At 33.4% G+C, this 15,757-nt stretch overlaps 1 long non-coding RNA gene, 1 other non-coding gene and 1 pseudogene across 2 annotated transcripts; all 3 read left to right on the top strand.

Moving 5' to 3' along the window:
* Nucleotides 1-6,634: 6,634 nt before the first annotated feature.
* On the top strand, nucleotides 6,635-8,033 carry LOC145796560 (uncharacterized). Its single transcript, XR_014337038.1, has 2 exons — nucleotides 6,635-6,700; nucleotides 7,821-8,033. It is a non-coding gene; the product is annotated as an uncharacterized LOC145796560 (long non-coding RNA).
* On the top strand, nucleotides 6,921-7,005 carry LOC114299111 (small nucleolar RNA Z102/R77; annotated as a pseudogene).
* LOC114299112 (small nucleolar RNA Z102/R77) lies at nucleotides 7,337-7,423 on the top strand. The gene has a single exon (XR_003642219.2). It is a non-coding gene; the product is annotated as a small nucleolar RNA Z102/R77 (small nucleolar RNA).
* Nucleotides 8,034-15,757: the final 7,724 nt, after the last annotated feature.

Below are 15,757 nucleotides of genomic sequence, written 5' to 3'. Positions count from 1 at the left end.
TATGAACCATACGAAGGCTAGGTTTGGGAAATATCTGAAATAGCCCTTTTGATTTTAATCTTTAAATGGTATTGAATCTGGAAATTTAGTTTTGCATGGGTGTTTTATGCTCTTGTGTTCATGAATATGTTTGTTAGTTTATGATCATGTCTTGGTATGATGTTTCATGTGTTATGGTTAAGTTCCTTATCTTCTTCATTTTAATGATGCTCATGCTTATGTGGATATTACTATCTTGTTGAGTTTGCTCTAACTTGACTTAAAATATTGATCCAAACGGAAAACTTAATTGGGATGGTATTGGGTTTTCGATCACTTGAATATTGAAGAGATGATAATGTGTTATGTATGGATTGATGGGATGTGCTCCCTAATTGAAGGTTAAGTCTTGCGCAATCGGTTGTCGCGTAAACCTTGGAATGGAACAGACGTATTTGGACTCTTTGCGATGGTTTGATTGGTGAGATAAGGTTGGGTCCGGATGGGACATTCAGGAAGATAAAACGTTTTTGAAAGGATAAGGCTGGATTCAGGAGATAAAACCTTTTTCTTTTCGCTGTCCTTTTTGAGGCCCTATGGTTGGCGCTACGCGGTATATAACCGTTGATAGGCATTCGAGGTTAATTCTGCAACAAAGCAGCAAAAGGGCGAGTTCCGAATAGTCCGGTGTCTAATTCTTGTGGTTGGGAGGATGAAATCTCTTTGGGAGATTTCTAGAATACTAACCACTAACATTATAACTTTGTTATCTATTTGAATGACATGCTCATTTTCTCTATTATTGAAATTACTGTTATTGACTTGAATATCATGCTTCACTACTTGTTTGCCATAAATGTGATGGTGTATTGGATTGGGAAAAAAGGACAGGGTGTGTGTGCGTTTACTGGGCATTCAAAGCTCACGGCGTTTCATGCCAGGTATTGAAGACTATTAGGCTGGTCGAAGGCAAAGCTGAAGTATTTGAGGACGTATGGCTATCCTATGAGAGTTAGGAACTAGTTATGTTAAACGTGTTTTGAAATTGTAAGTGATAGAAGTATTTAAGACCTGATTTGTAATTTGTATATATGTAACATTTGTAACCTATCCTTGTACTCCGTCAACTCATGTAGGCCTTGTGTTAAAACCTTGTCAAGATCAGTCAAAAAGGTAGTTTTGCTATCTAAGGTGGTTGGACTTAGAAGGGAGGCCATTTTGACTCCTCCGACCCTCCGGGGATCTTGCTTGGTTATTAGCCAAATGACTCATTGGTGACGTTTCCTACTCTTGTAACCTTAGATAAACCCTGTATTCAATGGTTAATTTATTATCTGATATTCTCAATTTTTGGGGCGTCACATTAGATGCCCTGAAGGGCTCACTATAGCGATCCCGGTTATCTCTTTACTGTTCTGTTTTATTCCGAACTCAGTTCCGTGATGTTGGTGGTGGTATACCTTGTTGTCATCCTTTAATTCCACTTGATTGAGTTTTAGGATGTATTGGGCAGAGTTGTTACAGGTTGGTTAGGCTTTGGTTTCAATTCTTTGTTGCCCAGCTTTTAGGAGGTCCGCTCGAGCGGAGATTGCACGCATCCAGTATTTTGGTGCTCTGTAGAACTTCTGCAGGTATGTTTTTCACGCTCGAACGGGTTTCTTTGCGCTTGAGCGGTGGCGCTCGAGCGGGTATTCTGGCGCTTGAGCGGGTAGTACCTTTGGGTGTAAGTTCTGGGAGGGGGAAATCTATGCTCGAGCAGACTGGTTTTCGCGCTCGAGCGGATGTAATTTATTCTTGTGTCTTGGCGCTCGAGTAGGCCTTATTGTGCTCGAGCGGACCTAGTTTTTTGTTCTTGACGCTCGAGCGTTGTGTTCTCCGCTCGAGCGGGAATGTCGTATATCAGTTGGCAGCTAGGCATTTTAAAATCACTTTTCACATTCTCTCTCTCTCTCTCCTACATTCTAAAAAGCCATTTTGAGAGTTCCTCTCTCTAGAAACTCCCTTCTCTCTAGGGTTTGATCTAGTTAGAATGTTTCCTTTTCCTTCGGCCTTTGTAAAAGTTGGGTTAATCGTCGAGGGCTACACATTGATCTGAGAATATTGAGTTTTAGAGCACGTTGAGTTTCTTCACCTTCTTCCCTTGAGCTCCGAATTTGAGGTATGGATTCCTACTCACTCTTATAGGTTTTAACCTAGATTTTGAGCTTATTGTTTAAATGGTTGATTTTGGGACTTAGGGTTTTGAAAATGTGTTAAAGAGGGTTTTGTGATTTTGGGCTCATAATATGTATTTTTGGGTTTCAAAATGGTGTTATTGTTGTTGGTTGTTGATATTTAGACCATTTGGTCAATATTTGGGAATCGGGTGTAAAACCCTAATTTTGGGAAAATTGTGACTTTATGGAATTGAGTTGGAAATAATGAAGTTGGTTCATTATATGGTTGAATAGTGGAGTTAGATTTATTAATCACTCACTTTTGAAAACATTGATATTTTATCTGTTGGAGCTTTTATTTTCTGTTTAGAAATAATTGCTTGGGCTACCGGTAGAGGGTAGTTTTGATTGCTGTAGACAATACATGGTGATTAGGCAAACTAAAACTAATCAATTGAATATGTCATAGAGTATGACGGTTGATAGAATACATTTACGTTATGTATTGATTGATTGTGTATATGACCTTTGTGTATATACGTTGTGTGTGTGGGAGGAGATAGGGGATGTACTCTACGGTTTAGGGGAAGATAGGGGATGGACCTCTAAACCGGATGTTGTTTGGGAGGAGATAGGGGATGGACTCCACTGATACAGCTCATATGCTTGTCAGATAAAGTGTTGATACAGCTCATATGCTTATCATTGAAAGTGTTGATATAGCTAATATGCATATCTGTTGAAATGTGGATACAGCTTGTATGCTTATCTGTTGGGATGTTGATACAACTAGTATGTTTATCTATTGTAAAATGGGAAATGTTTAATATGAGTCACTGTCTCATATAAGTGGCTGGAGGTTCTGAGCCGTTGATGTAAATTGTAAAATTGATAAGAAATGGAAACTGAATTGAAACATGAACATAGTGGTCATGAAATGGAAATGGGTTATGAATTGATTTATGGAAATTGAACATTTATCAATTGCTAATGTCTTAGTTATTGCTCATACTGTGTTTAGCATATCTCTACTGGGCATTGGCTCACCTTTTACGGGACATTATTTTCAGGTACAGGTAGTATGCCACCTCCAAGGACATAGCTTGGATGATGATGAGAGTTGAAGACTCCTTTTGTTTATTTTTTTTGTATTACATGTATACCAAGCTAAGGGCTTATTTTGTATAGAGTTAGTACTATTGTTTTGTGTAACCAAGTGTTGACTTGGAAAGATGTAAGTCCATAGGGCATTTACTTTTGTTGTTTACATGTAATACAGTGTAAGAATTACTCTGATGAATAGAAATTGTTGGTTTCTTTTATATCTATGCATGTCTAAAGTGATGGGTTTTATGTATTTTTTTTGAGGGCGTTACACTCACACCATTAGGCAAAAAATGGGATTTAAATATCCATCAGCGCTTTCCTCTACAATCAATGTGGGATAGAAGGTTTTGCACCTTTCCCAACACCTCTTTCATAAGGCCAACTTAATACGTCAATTTCTCATTCAAATCTTAATGGTTTTTGGTCATTCTTTTTGTGGTGTAAAGATTTCTCTACAAAGAATCCAAACCAACTTCAATCCACCTCAATTGAGGATTGACACCCACTTTAATATTGCATTGAAGTCACCAAAAAATTATTCAGTGTGTTTGGCTTGAGTTTTTTGAATTAAGTTTTTTGAAAATTGAGTTTTTTTATTTTTCATGTTTTTTTGTTGTTAGAGAATATTTTTAAAATTTTAAGCATTTTTTTTTTACTTTTTTAGATGCATCTTACTTAGATGTGTTTAAAAAGTAAAATATTTGTGAAAATATATTTTAAAAAATTAATAAGTACACAAAAATACGAAAAATGTACTGAATTTTTTTTTTGGTGGCATTTAGTGAATTTTTTAAAGATTTTTTTTCACAAAAATTATACTTTTTAAGTGTATTTATGTTAGGTGTCTCTAAAAATTAAAAAAATTAATTCAAATATTAAAAAAATTCAGTAAAAAAAATACGAAAAACAAAAAAGTCGAATTTTTTGGAAAGTGTTTTTAGAAAACTCAAACCAAGCAAAGTATATTTTCCAACAATCCCTCACATGAATAAAAATTGACCGAATAACTACAAACGGACAACGCTTAACAACAATGACTCAGAGAGAGAGTGAAACGGGATAACCCCTGCATTAGAAATGTTAGCTTTTGGCTTTAAACCTCTCATAGTGAAGTCTATCAGATTTACTGGCTACCTAGTGAACACGAAGTCTGGAACTATTCTGCTGTTTATGTAAACCAAAACAACATACCTCACATAAGAATTACTCTAACCATTGTTCCGTTCTCACTATTGTATCCGGTTGAAACACTAGCTTGGTTCAGTGAGTGGTTTAAAGAATTCGGCCTTTTCAATTCTTATAGAAGCGGCCCTACTTCACACTCACATAGATGACTCTACTTGAGTATCCTGCTATACTCAGCTCAACAGCTCAATACACTAGAGTCATTTACAGCTCAGCTTAACCTCCACACTTGTAGGTATCACTGATATAAGGAATGATTAGAGGTTTAACCTCCTCAGTGACATACCACCGTTACACACAATTAGGTTGTCCCATTGAACCTAGATCTTGGGATCTCCAGTCAACTAGGTTGGGTTTCCATTCTGGTAACACCTCACACTAAAGGCCTTAAACCCATTCCTTCTGACAACTTCTCTACTAACAATCGATTTAACTCTTTAGTTAGCAGATCCGCAATGTTGTCCATAGACTTCACACAGTCTAAAGTGACAGCTTCGTTAGAGAGTAGTTGTTGTATGGAATTATGTCTAAACTTTCTATTATACATATTACTCTGTGCCTATCCAATAGTCGATTGGCTGTCACAATGAATACAAATGGCTGGCATAGGTTTCAACCGACGTGAAATATATTCAACAAATTGGTGAAGCCATTCCACCTCTTCTGTTGCTTTATCCAATGCTATAAAACTCCGATTCTATCGTTGATCATGAGATACACGTTTGCTTGAAAGATTTCCATGACACGGTTGCCCCTCAAAGGGTGAACACATAACCACTAGTGGATTTCAAATCCCTAACATCAGATATCCAATTTGCATCGTGATTGCCTTCTATTACTGCTAGATATCTGATGTAATACAGCTCATTATCCTGGGTGAAACGGAGATAACTGAGTAGGCTATATCAGGCCTTGTACAACAAATTAAATATTGCTCGTGTATCTACTAAGCTTGCTAACTGAGTAAGGTATATTAGGCATTGTACAACAAATTAAATACATCAACTCCTAATGACTCGAGAATATTTTAGTTGAGAGACACTCTCTCCATTATTCTTGGTCAAGTGTAGACTCAAGTCTAGTGGTGTCCTAGACACACTTGTATCTGATTTACCAAATTTCTCAAGTATTTTCTCAATATAGTGAGATTGAGAAAGTACAATACCATCAAATGTTTTGGTAATCTTAACACCTAGAATTACATCTGTAAGGCTCATAACTTTTATGTAAAACTTAGAGTTTAACAATCTCTTGGTAGTTCTAATCATCTCACCATCACTACCAACAATGATTATGTCATCAACATATAGACACAAAATGACATAATCTCTGTCAATGTCTTTGATATATAAGCACTTGTCACACTCATTGATTTTGAACCCATTCGACAATATAGCATTGTCAAACTTCTCATACCATTGTTTAGAAGTTTGCTTCAAACCATACAATGATTTGACAACACTACTACAAAAATAGTTAAAGATCACACTTTGACAAAAAAAAAAAGATCTCGCTTTTATTGGAAATGTGATAAAAAAAATTAGATTGATATTTTAATCACACTTAATTTGATTGAGTGTGATAATATTTATTTTTTATGTCACTTTTCAATTAAGTGTGATTATATATATATTTTTTTAATCACACATTCTAATTAAAAGTGTGATTATATATACACTACTACTTTTTAATCACACTTTTTAAACAAGTGTGGTTATATATATATTTTTTAATCACACATTCTAATTAAAGTGTGATTGTTTATATATTTTTTAATCACACATTTTAATTAAAGTGTGATTATATATACATTACTACTTTTTAATCACACTTTTTAAGTAAGTGTGATTATATATATATATTTTAATAACACATTCTAATTAAAGTGTGATTATTTATATATTTTTTAATCACACCTTTTTAATTAAAGTGTGATTATATATACACTACTACTTTTTAATAACACTTTTTAAGTAAGTGTGATTATATATATATTTTTTAATTACACATTCTAATTAAAGTGTGATTATTTATATATTTTTTAATCACACCTTTTTAATTCTCTCACTGTAAATCTCCTCATATTATTAATCTCATCCACTCTAATGCTAAAAACAAATGGCACCTTAGATTTAGGGTTTACAATCGTTCCTAGTAATCGGTTATAAATACATCTTACTTTGACCTAGTTCACACAAACCCTAAACTCTTCTTATTTCTGCAACTAGGTCCGCTGTCACTCCACACCTTCTTCGCCCTTTCGACAACTTAGGGTATGTCCTCTTTCTTTCTCACATCTTAAATGATCAGTTTCTAAAGCTGAAACTCAGAACGGCGATGTCTTTCATACAAAGATTTCAACTTTATAATTTCACTATATTATGAATTAATTTAGTGAAAGATATTATTTTTTATGTTTCCTACTTTAATTGATACAACTGTTTGTTTGTTTTATAATAGATTTTGGATGAGGGAAATCTGATGTTGGCATGAGAATGAGATGATGATCATGATTTTATTTCCTTATTGGTTTGATCGCCTATATGATGGCATTTGTATTAGCTCTATCTGATCATTCTCTTTAAATCCAACCATCTTGTTTGTTTATCTTTACATTGTTCTATTTATTCTTAAATGCTCTGTCTTTTAGAATATTATGCAATATTTCTGGCTTTTGCATCATGGACGGATCATGGATTAGGGTGCGAAAGTATGTTTGGGGCCTTATAATTTTAAATTATTTTAAAATTTTCAGTATAATATTTGATATTTTTCAAATTTTTGGAGATGTGGATCCATCCTTGTTTCGCATCATGACTAATTGTATGAAAAACACCAAACGATTACTTTGTGCATTTTAATATTTGTGAGACGTGCAAAGATTTTATTCTTAAGAAAGTTGCTCGAGAGAATCAGATGATGATTAGATTTGTTTCCCTATTGGTTTGATCACCAGGATGATGGTTTTGTTTCTGGGTGGGTAAATTTGATCATCAAATCTTGGGCAGGTTATGCAGATTGAAATCTTTTCTCAGCTTATTAGTATTCGTTTTACTATAAGTAAAGGTTTATATTATTTGATGGATTGGTGGTTTCTAGGGGCATCATTACATAATTAACCCTTTTAGCAGCCCTTCATGGGAATTGCAAATGCAAAGTCAAATGAAGTATATTTAAGCTTCATGCTTCTTTAATCTGTTACGAAAGTTTTAGATAGTGACTTCATTTGCCCGATTTTATGTGGCTGCCCTATAATAATCCGACTATATTTGACATTTGTTGGGATCTCTTTGTCATTGTAAGTCAATCATTAATTTAATTTAATTTATTTAATTTAGTTTGGTGTGGCTTTTCATCCGAGTTGTTGAATTAATTTGTGTTTTTATTTTTCAGGTTAGAAATTTCTTGGAGAGATGCAAAATATGATCAAAGAATTCAAGGACTTAATTTTTCAAGTTTTTTTTATTTTTATTTTTTAATATATGTAAGCACAGTTTAAATTTTTTTATTTAATTCCTTTGTATATACTTTTGAACATATTTAACTTTCATTTATGAAATATATGGCGCGATTCCATTGAATATATGGTTATGATTCAAAGTATCATATATAGTGTGTATTACATTCTTGAAATGCGCGTACAAAAATAATATTGATTATTCTTCAATTATGTCGAATCTTTTTAGTAATTAATCACACTTAAAAGATGTGATCTAAAGTTTATTATCATAGGTTTTATTAGTTTTTAATCACACTTAAAAGATGTGATCTAAATGTTTTTAATCACACTTAAAAGATGTGATCTAAAGTTTATTATCACAGGTTTTATTAGTTTTTAATCACACTTAAAAGATGTGATCTAAATGTTATTAATCACACTTAAAAGGTGTGATCTAAAGTTTATTATCACAGGTTTTATTAGTTTTTAATCACACTTAAAAGGTGTGATCTAAATGTTTTTAATCACACTTAAAAGGTGTGATTAAAAATGACCATTTTTAATCACACTCCCAAAGATCACACTTCAATAAAACTTAAAAGGTGTGATTAAATAACAAACATCACACAAAAAAGTGTGGTCTTTATCTGTTTTTGTAGTAGTGCAAGCTTACAGACTTTCTTATTTTGTCCTGGAGTTGAAAACCCCTCGGGTCACTTTATGTAGATTTATTCATCTAAATCTCCATTTAAGAAAGCTGACGTTACATCCGTCTGATGTATTTCCAGATCACATAAAGCTACTATCACAATCACCATGCGAATAGATGTAATCCTTGTCACAAGTGAATACATATCAAAGTAATCTAAGCCTTCTCGCTGCTTGTATTCTTTGATAACTAGTCTAGCTTTATAATTATCAATTGATCCATCAACTTTCATCTTTCTTCTAAAGATCCACTTACTCTCCAAGGCCTTATTGTCTGGGGGCAGATCAACCAACTTCTAAGTATGGTTCTGTAAGATGGAGTCAATCTCACTCTTAATTGCTTCTTTCCATAAAGGACTTTTAGGTGAAGTCACAGCTTCATAGAAAGTTTGAGGTTCTCCTTCTAACATATAAGTTAAAAAGTCTAGACCAAAGGACTTTGCGGTCCTAGCCCTTTAAATCAATTTATTGCTTTTATAGGTTTTTCGATTATTTGGTTTGTATTTTCTTGTGTTTTTCTGTTAACTTTCTTTACAGGAATACCTATGCGAAAGGTATTGCAAAAAAAAAAAAAAAAAAGTACTAAATCAAATGAATAGTATTTGGGATATAAAAAAAAAAAATTTTATAGTTGCCATTTCTGAAAAATACAACAGAATTCATCATTCTGTGTTTCCAGAAATCAAACTTAACACTAGAAAATCCCGGAGTCGGAAATTTAATTCACAACTAGTCTCACCACTTAACCTAGAATCGAACATGATTAGGAATGTTTATAGGAAGACTGGGGGGGGTCACACTGGTGCTTTTTAAAACCCAGCTAACCTTAGACAAAACTTTCAAGAGCATGTTGATTCCTGATTCATAGAAAACAATTTTGAGAATTAAATTTTCCAGGAGATAAACTAGATTAAAACCAAACCAAATTACAAACTTGCATGCAATTTAAAACAATTGCTACAACAATTACAAGAAAATAAAACTTGCTTTTATATATTGGTAAAAAACCACTACTAAAGTCCAAGCAAAAAATTGCTTCAATTATAAAGAAAGTAACCAATCCATAAGGATTTTATTTGGTCCAAAATCTTTTTCACGCTTAAGTATTTCTGTCCAACAAAAAATGTTAGTAGTCTAAATTTTTTTTATTGCAAGCCCAAATTTCTATTCATTTGGATTTGTATTTTTTCTCATTTCCTTTTGCATAGGTATTCTTGTAAAGAAAGTTAGCAAAAAACTACAACAAAATACAAAGCAAATAATTGAGAAAAACCGTAAAAGCAATAAACCGATTTAAACCTTCCAGCAGACTAGGTAATAGAAAAATTAACTATTGAATTAAAATGCTAGATGAGTTACAACAACAAACCTATAACCCTAAAAATTAAATTAAAAGTTAATAGCTATCAGTTATATATATTATTACACAATAAACATGCAAATAAATATAAATACGTTACAAAAATTTTATAACTCCAAATACTTAAATTAAAAATTTAATAGGCTAGAGTTACATTAAATTTTTACAAAACAATAATCATATACTGAACTTGTTTCTAGTAAATAACATGTAAATTCTTTTAGCAATAAGATCATACATATAAATCTAGAAAAATTAGAACATGCAAATTACTTTACGAAACTATAAAATAAAGGAGCATTCAAATCATGGCAGTAGACTAGGAATAATGTTTATAACATCAAAATTATACTAGAACCAAATAGCATGCAACTGTATTAACATCTCATGAAAAATAATATTGATTTCCTAACACTAGAACATGCAATTTCTATATACAAATCAAACAGTGTTATCTTGAAATATCAACGTGGCTTACACTAAAGTGTACAAACATGAATATGTTTTGATGGCACACAAAATATATTAATTTTCTAATGAACCTGTGCAAGAGGCATGAAAATATTTCTATGTGCAAGCATATAAGCAGAAGCATGAATTTGCAATTAATTGAAATAAAATGGAACAATAGCCTATCCATAAAAATCAATTCAATCTCTAAACATGCCCTTTCATATCATTGAAACGGAAGCTATAAAGTAGTCCCAGAAATAAAACAGTAACATACATATAAATATATATTGTGTTGTATTATTACGAAATATTCACACATGCAACAACCTGAAGTGAATTAATAAGGATACGTTTTATTCATAGACCTCTAATATAATATAAAATATATTTCTTTACAGGCTGCTACTGTTTTCGAAAAAATATAATTGTATGTTGATGGCTATAGAGTTCAAGTCCATGTGTAGTATTTCCTATTACATGATAGCAATTCAAATTTATTGCCATACAGTGCTGTTTTTTTTAAGTTTCAGTTTTAGACATTTAATTTATATAAAAGGGCCTCTGTTTTAAGATTGTTGTTAATATTGTGTACTAAAATAAAATAAATAGATTCATAATTACCAATCTACATTTCAAGGAGGAAAACCGCATGCTTAAAATTACAAGATTGATAGGAATACAAAATAAAATAAAATGGCATAAAAGAAGTAAACTGAATCCTGCAATAGACAGTGTCCTTCAAACAAATTCGCCGCCTTACTGATTAGGGTGCTGGAGGTTGGTCGACGTCTGTCTCCCAAAATATGACGATTGGACCAGCTACAGCGAAGCACCTACGGTGTAGTTTTGGCGAACAGAACTCAGGCATCACTCTCTCACTAGGAAGAATATTAAAACTGGAGGAAAAATTATGGAACACAAAGAGAGCAAACTTTTTGGTGGTGAAACTGAAGGAGAAAGGTATCCTTTTATACACAAGGAGAGAGAGATAAAGAGGCTCCCCTACAACAAATGCAAGTTTTAATTTCTACAAACTGATGGATTAAAATCCATCATGAATAAAGGAGTTACCAACTCTATTATACACATGTGTTTTGTGTGTATATTCCTGTAGCCCACAGATTAAGATAACCCCCACACTCAATCTAGTCCAACAAGCCTCAAGCCCATGATACAAGATCTGTGACCGTCGGATCCCAGACTCGGCCTAGGCGGGAGGGCAGCGCGCGCGTGTGTGGCAATTTTTGCATAACCAACTTGCTCTATAGTCTTGGCCCAAGTCCATCCTTGAAGCATCCATAACTCTATTCCTTCAAAAAATTTGGATGCCCCAAAGGGCTCACACCATTAGGGAAAAAGTGGGATTTAAATACCCATCAATGCTCTCCTCTACAATCAATGTGGGATAGAAGGTTTAACACATTTCCCAACACCTCTTTCATGAGGCCAACTTAATGAGTCAATTTCTTATTCAAATCTTTTGGTCATTCTTTTTGTGGTGTAAAGATTTCACTACACAGAATTTAAACCCACTTTAATATTGCATTAAAGTCACCAAAAAACTATTATTTTCCAATAGTGGTAGCCATTTGTTGTGAGTGTACGAACGTATCATTCATGGTATAAAATACAAATCCAACAAAATAACACAATGATTGCTGCTAAACCGCAGTAACACAATGGTTGTTTGTAAGTGTTGACACTGCAATGCGAAATATGTGATTGGTTCCAACATAATCAATGGAATTTAAATATTCCTGTCTAAAACATTACACACCACGAAGAAAGGGTAAAAAAGTCACTATCCATTTCACACTTAGCAAATGGGATCTTATGGATCATATTGCCAAAAAATAGGACTTACAAGTGTATTAGAAAACAAGTAGGACTCCTTAGATTAAAACTTTCCCAAATGGAATTTTCCAATAATTTTCCCAAAAAGAAAATTGATTGCGATAAATTTAAGGGTGAATCACTAATAAATCCTAAAATGTGATATTGTGAACGGTTTAATCTTCTCTTTTTTCTTATGAACCCAAAAATCCTATTAAAGTGAAAATTACACAAAAAGGTAATCACTTACATGTTTGGATTTAATTTTCTTAGGATAAAAGTGGGTTTTTCTAAATGTAACATTACACATTTGAGCAATTTGTATTATAGAAGTTTCAGATTTTTCCTAATAGACAAATCCCACATTACAAAAAAAAAAAAAAAAAATGTAATGCTCTAATAACGTAACACTCTAATGTAATACTAACGTAACATCCAATGTAAAACACTAAAAAAAATTTTGGTGCACTTTTCCCAAACATAACAATGTGACACTCCAAAAAAACTCATTAGTGTACTTTTTCCAAATGTAACGCTCCAATATAACACACACAAAACTCCTTGTTATACTTTTTCCGACCTTAACACTCCAATCAATGTAATCCCAAACGTAATACTCCAATGTAACACACAAAAGTACTAAAAAATTTCTTAATGTAATTTTTCTAAATGTAACAGTCATCATTTGAAATTACACATTTGCTCAAAGCTTACTAAGAAATTTTTGTACTCCTTTTGGAATGGTTTGAAGAATCCCATATCCTTTTTTTTTTTTTTTTGGAATGTTAGATTGGAGTGCTACGTTTAGGAAAAGTACACCAAGGAGTTTTTTTGCATGTTACATTAGAATGCTACACTAAGGAATTTTTTTAGAGTGTTATATTGGAGTGTTGTGATTGTAAGGTGATTCCTGGAAAGAGTCTAGCCTCTCAACATACGTTTTTGGTACTAGATTTATGTTTCAAAGGGAAATACCAAGCTAGGAAAGATGGTGGGCATCGTAGGACGAGATGGTGAGACCTAAATGGGGATAAATTAGAAATATTTATGAATAGAATGGATAAGAAAGGTACTTGAGACTTGGAAGATGATGCTAACAGTATATGGAACTCGATGTCCAATTATATGAGAAGAATCTCAAGGGAAGTGCTTGAAGAGTCAAAAGGAACGGGACCCAACTCTAGGGAAACTTGGTGGTAGAGGGAAGAGGCTCAAGCGGTAGTTAACGCAAAAAAAAAAAAAAAAGAAAAAAAAAGAGTGTTTTAAAAAGTGGTAGAAGGATAGAATTGAGGAAAACCTTAAGAGTTATAAATTCGCTAATAAGGAGGTCAAGAAAGTAGCGAAAGAGGCTAAGTTGAAAGCTTATGATGACCTATACACTAGACTAGATAGTAAGAAGAGAGGGAAGATGGTATAGAAACTTGCTAAGATACAGGAGAGGAAAACAAGAGATTTTAATAAAGTTAAATGCATCAAGAGTGAGGATTCTAAGGTATTGGTGAAAGATGAAGAGAATAAGGAGAGCTAGAAGAACTATTTTGAGAAACTATTAAATGAGGAATATGGAGGTACGTCAATAAGGGAAAGAAATAGCTAGCAATACAATAAACCAAGTCTATAGGTTCTATCACAGGATTAGGAACTTTGAAGTGGATATTACACTTAAGAAGATGAAATCAAATAAGGCTTCAGAACCTGATGATATCCCTATTGAAGCTTGGAACTGCTTGGGTAAAAAGGGGGTTTCTTGCTAGAGTAGGTTGTTTAGCAAAATTTTATTGACTAGGAACATGCCAGATGAGTGGAGGAAGAGTATTTTAGTGCCAATCTATAAGAATAAATGAGATGTCAAAAATTGCAACAACTATAGGGGAATCAAGCTAATGTGTCATATAATGAAAGTGTGGGAGAGGGTGATGGAACGCCGATTGCGAGATATAATAGAGGTGTCAGAGAATCAATTTGGGTTTATGCCTGGCAAGTCAACAATGGAAGAAATCTATCTTTGGAGGAGAGTAAAAGAAAAGTATAGAGAAAAGAAAAGAGACATTCATATGGTGTTTATCGACCTTGAGAAAGCATATGATAGAGTGCCTCGGGGATATAATATGGTAGGTGTTAGAGAAGAAATGAGTGACAAAATGTAACATTGATGTGATTAGGGACATGTATGAAGGGGTGGTGACCGCTATTAGATCGCCTACTAGAGAGACAAATGAATTTCCTATCACTGTAGAGTTACACCAAGGATCTACCTTAAGTCCTTATCTTTTTGCTTTAGTTATGGATGAGTTGACGAGAAATATTCAGGATGACGTGCCATGGTGTATGCTTTTTGCAAATGATATTGTGTTAATGGATGAGACTAGAGAAGGAGTTAATACAAAGTTGGAAATTTGGAGAAAAACACTTGAATCTAAAGGATTCCAGATAAGAAGAACAAAGAAAAAGTACATGGAGTGTAAATTTAGTAACAGCAACAACGAAAGCAGAGGAGAAGTGAAGATTAAGAATAAAGAACTGCCTAAGAGTGAATATTTTCGTTATTTAAGATCGATTATCACAACGGCGGGGGAGATTGATGCAGATGTGGCCCATAGGATTAAGGGGGGATGGCTTAAATAGAGAAGTGCGTATGGGGTATTGTGTGATAAACGAATACCTGTAGACACCCTATTTTGACCGCCCTTAAGACTTGGGAGCCTTAAGTTGATCGCTCGATGATGAATTGTTACGCTATGCAAACCGTTTAATTTCTTCAGCAAAAGGCTTTGGTTTCAAACTTTAGAACTTGAGTTTCTTTATTGTCTTATATAACCTATTTTCACATTTTTAATACATAATACCCCATATGGTTCAAATAAAATAAAATCACCAATTTTCTCCTCTTTCTCATAACCCATAAACAATTAATTAGGGCTTTTTACTCCAATCCTTTTAAATATGTTCCTCAAACATTACAATCTCATATATTCATAACAAAACACAAGATTTAACTCCAGATCATAGAATCCTAACCCTCATCACATGCTTTTCCAAAATACCCAACAAATCAAGTTTTTAATGCAATAAAAACTACCACACATATATCTATATGAGGTATTGAAAAGGAGCAAAGCAATCCCTATCTCAAAGAGAGAAGAGAAAAAAACTCTAAAAATCAACTTCACCAGAATTTGATCTCCACCAGTCAAAACCTAGGCCTCGAGACGCTCGTCATTTTTGTATAAGGAACTAGGATCAAAATCTCGTTTGATCTTTGTAGATCGAAGAAAATATGAAATTTGGTGAGAGTTTAACGAGAAGGGAGAGAAAAGAGAAGTTAGAGAGAGAGAGAGAAAAAGAGAGAGAGTGTGTGATGAGAAATGGTCAAAAAGAGAGAAGGATCTGATTTGAGTAAAAAAACAAATAAATTGATGTCTGGATGCGCAAAATCCGCTTGTGTGGATTTTAAAACTGCTTGTGCAAATCAACTTAGGGAAAAAATGGCTTTCTTGCGAAATCTGCTTGTGTAGAATTCAAATTTCTGCTTGTACG

The sequence above is a fragment of the Camellia sinensis genome, chromosome 8 (genome assembly GCF_055761805.1).
Source record: "Camellia sinensis isolate YWXY chromosome 8, ASM5576180v1, whole genome shotgun sequence".
Classification (NCBI taxonomy): Eukaryota; Viridiplantae; Streptophyta; class Magnoliopsida; order Ericales; family Theaceae; genus Camellia; species Camellia sinensis.
This window is presented reverse-complemented; position numbering and strand designations above follow the sequence as displayed.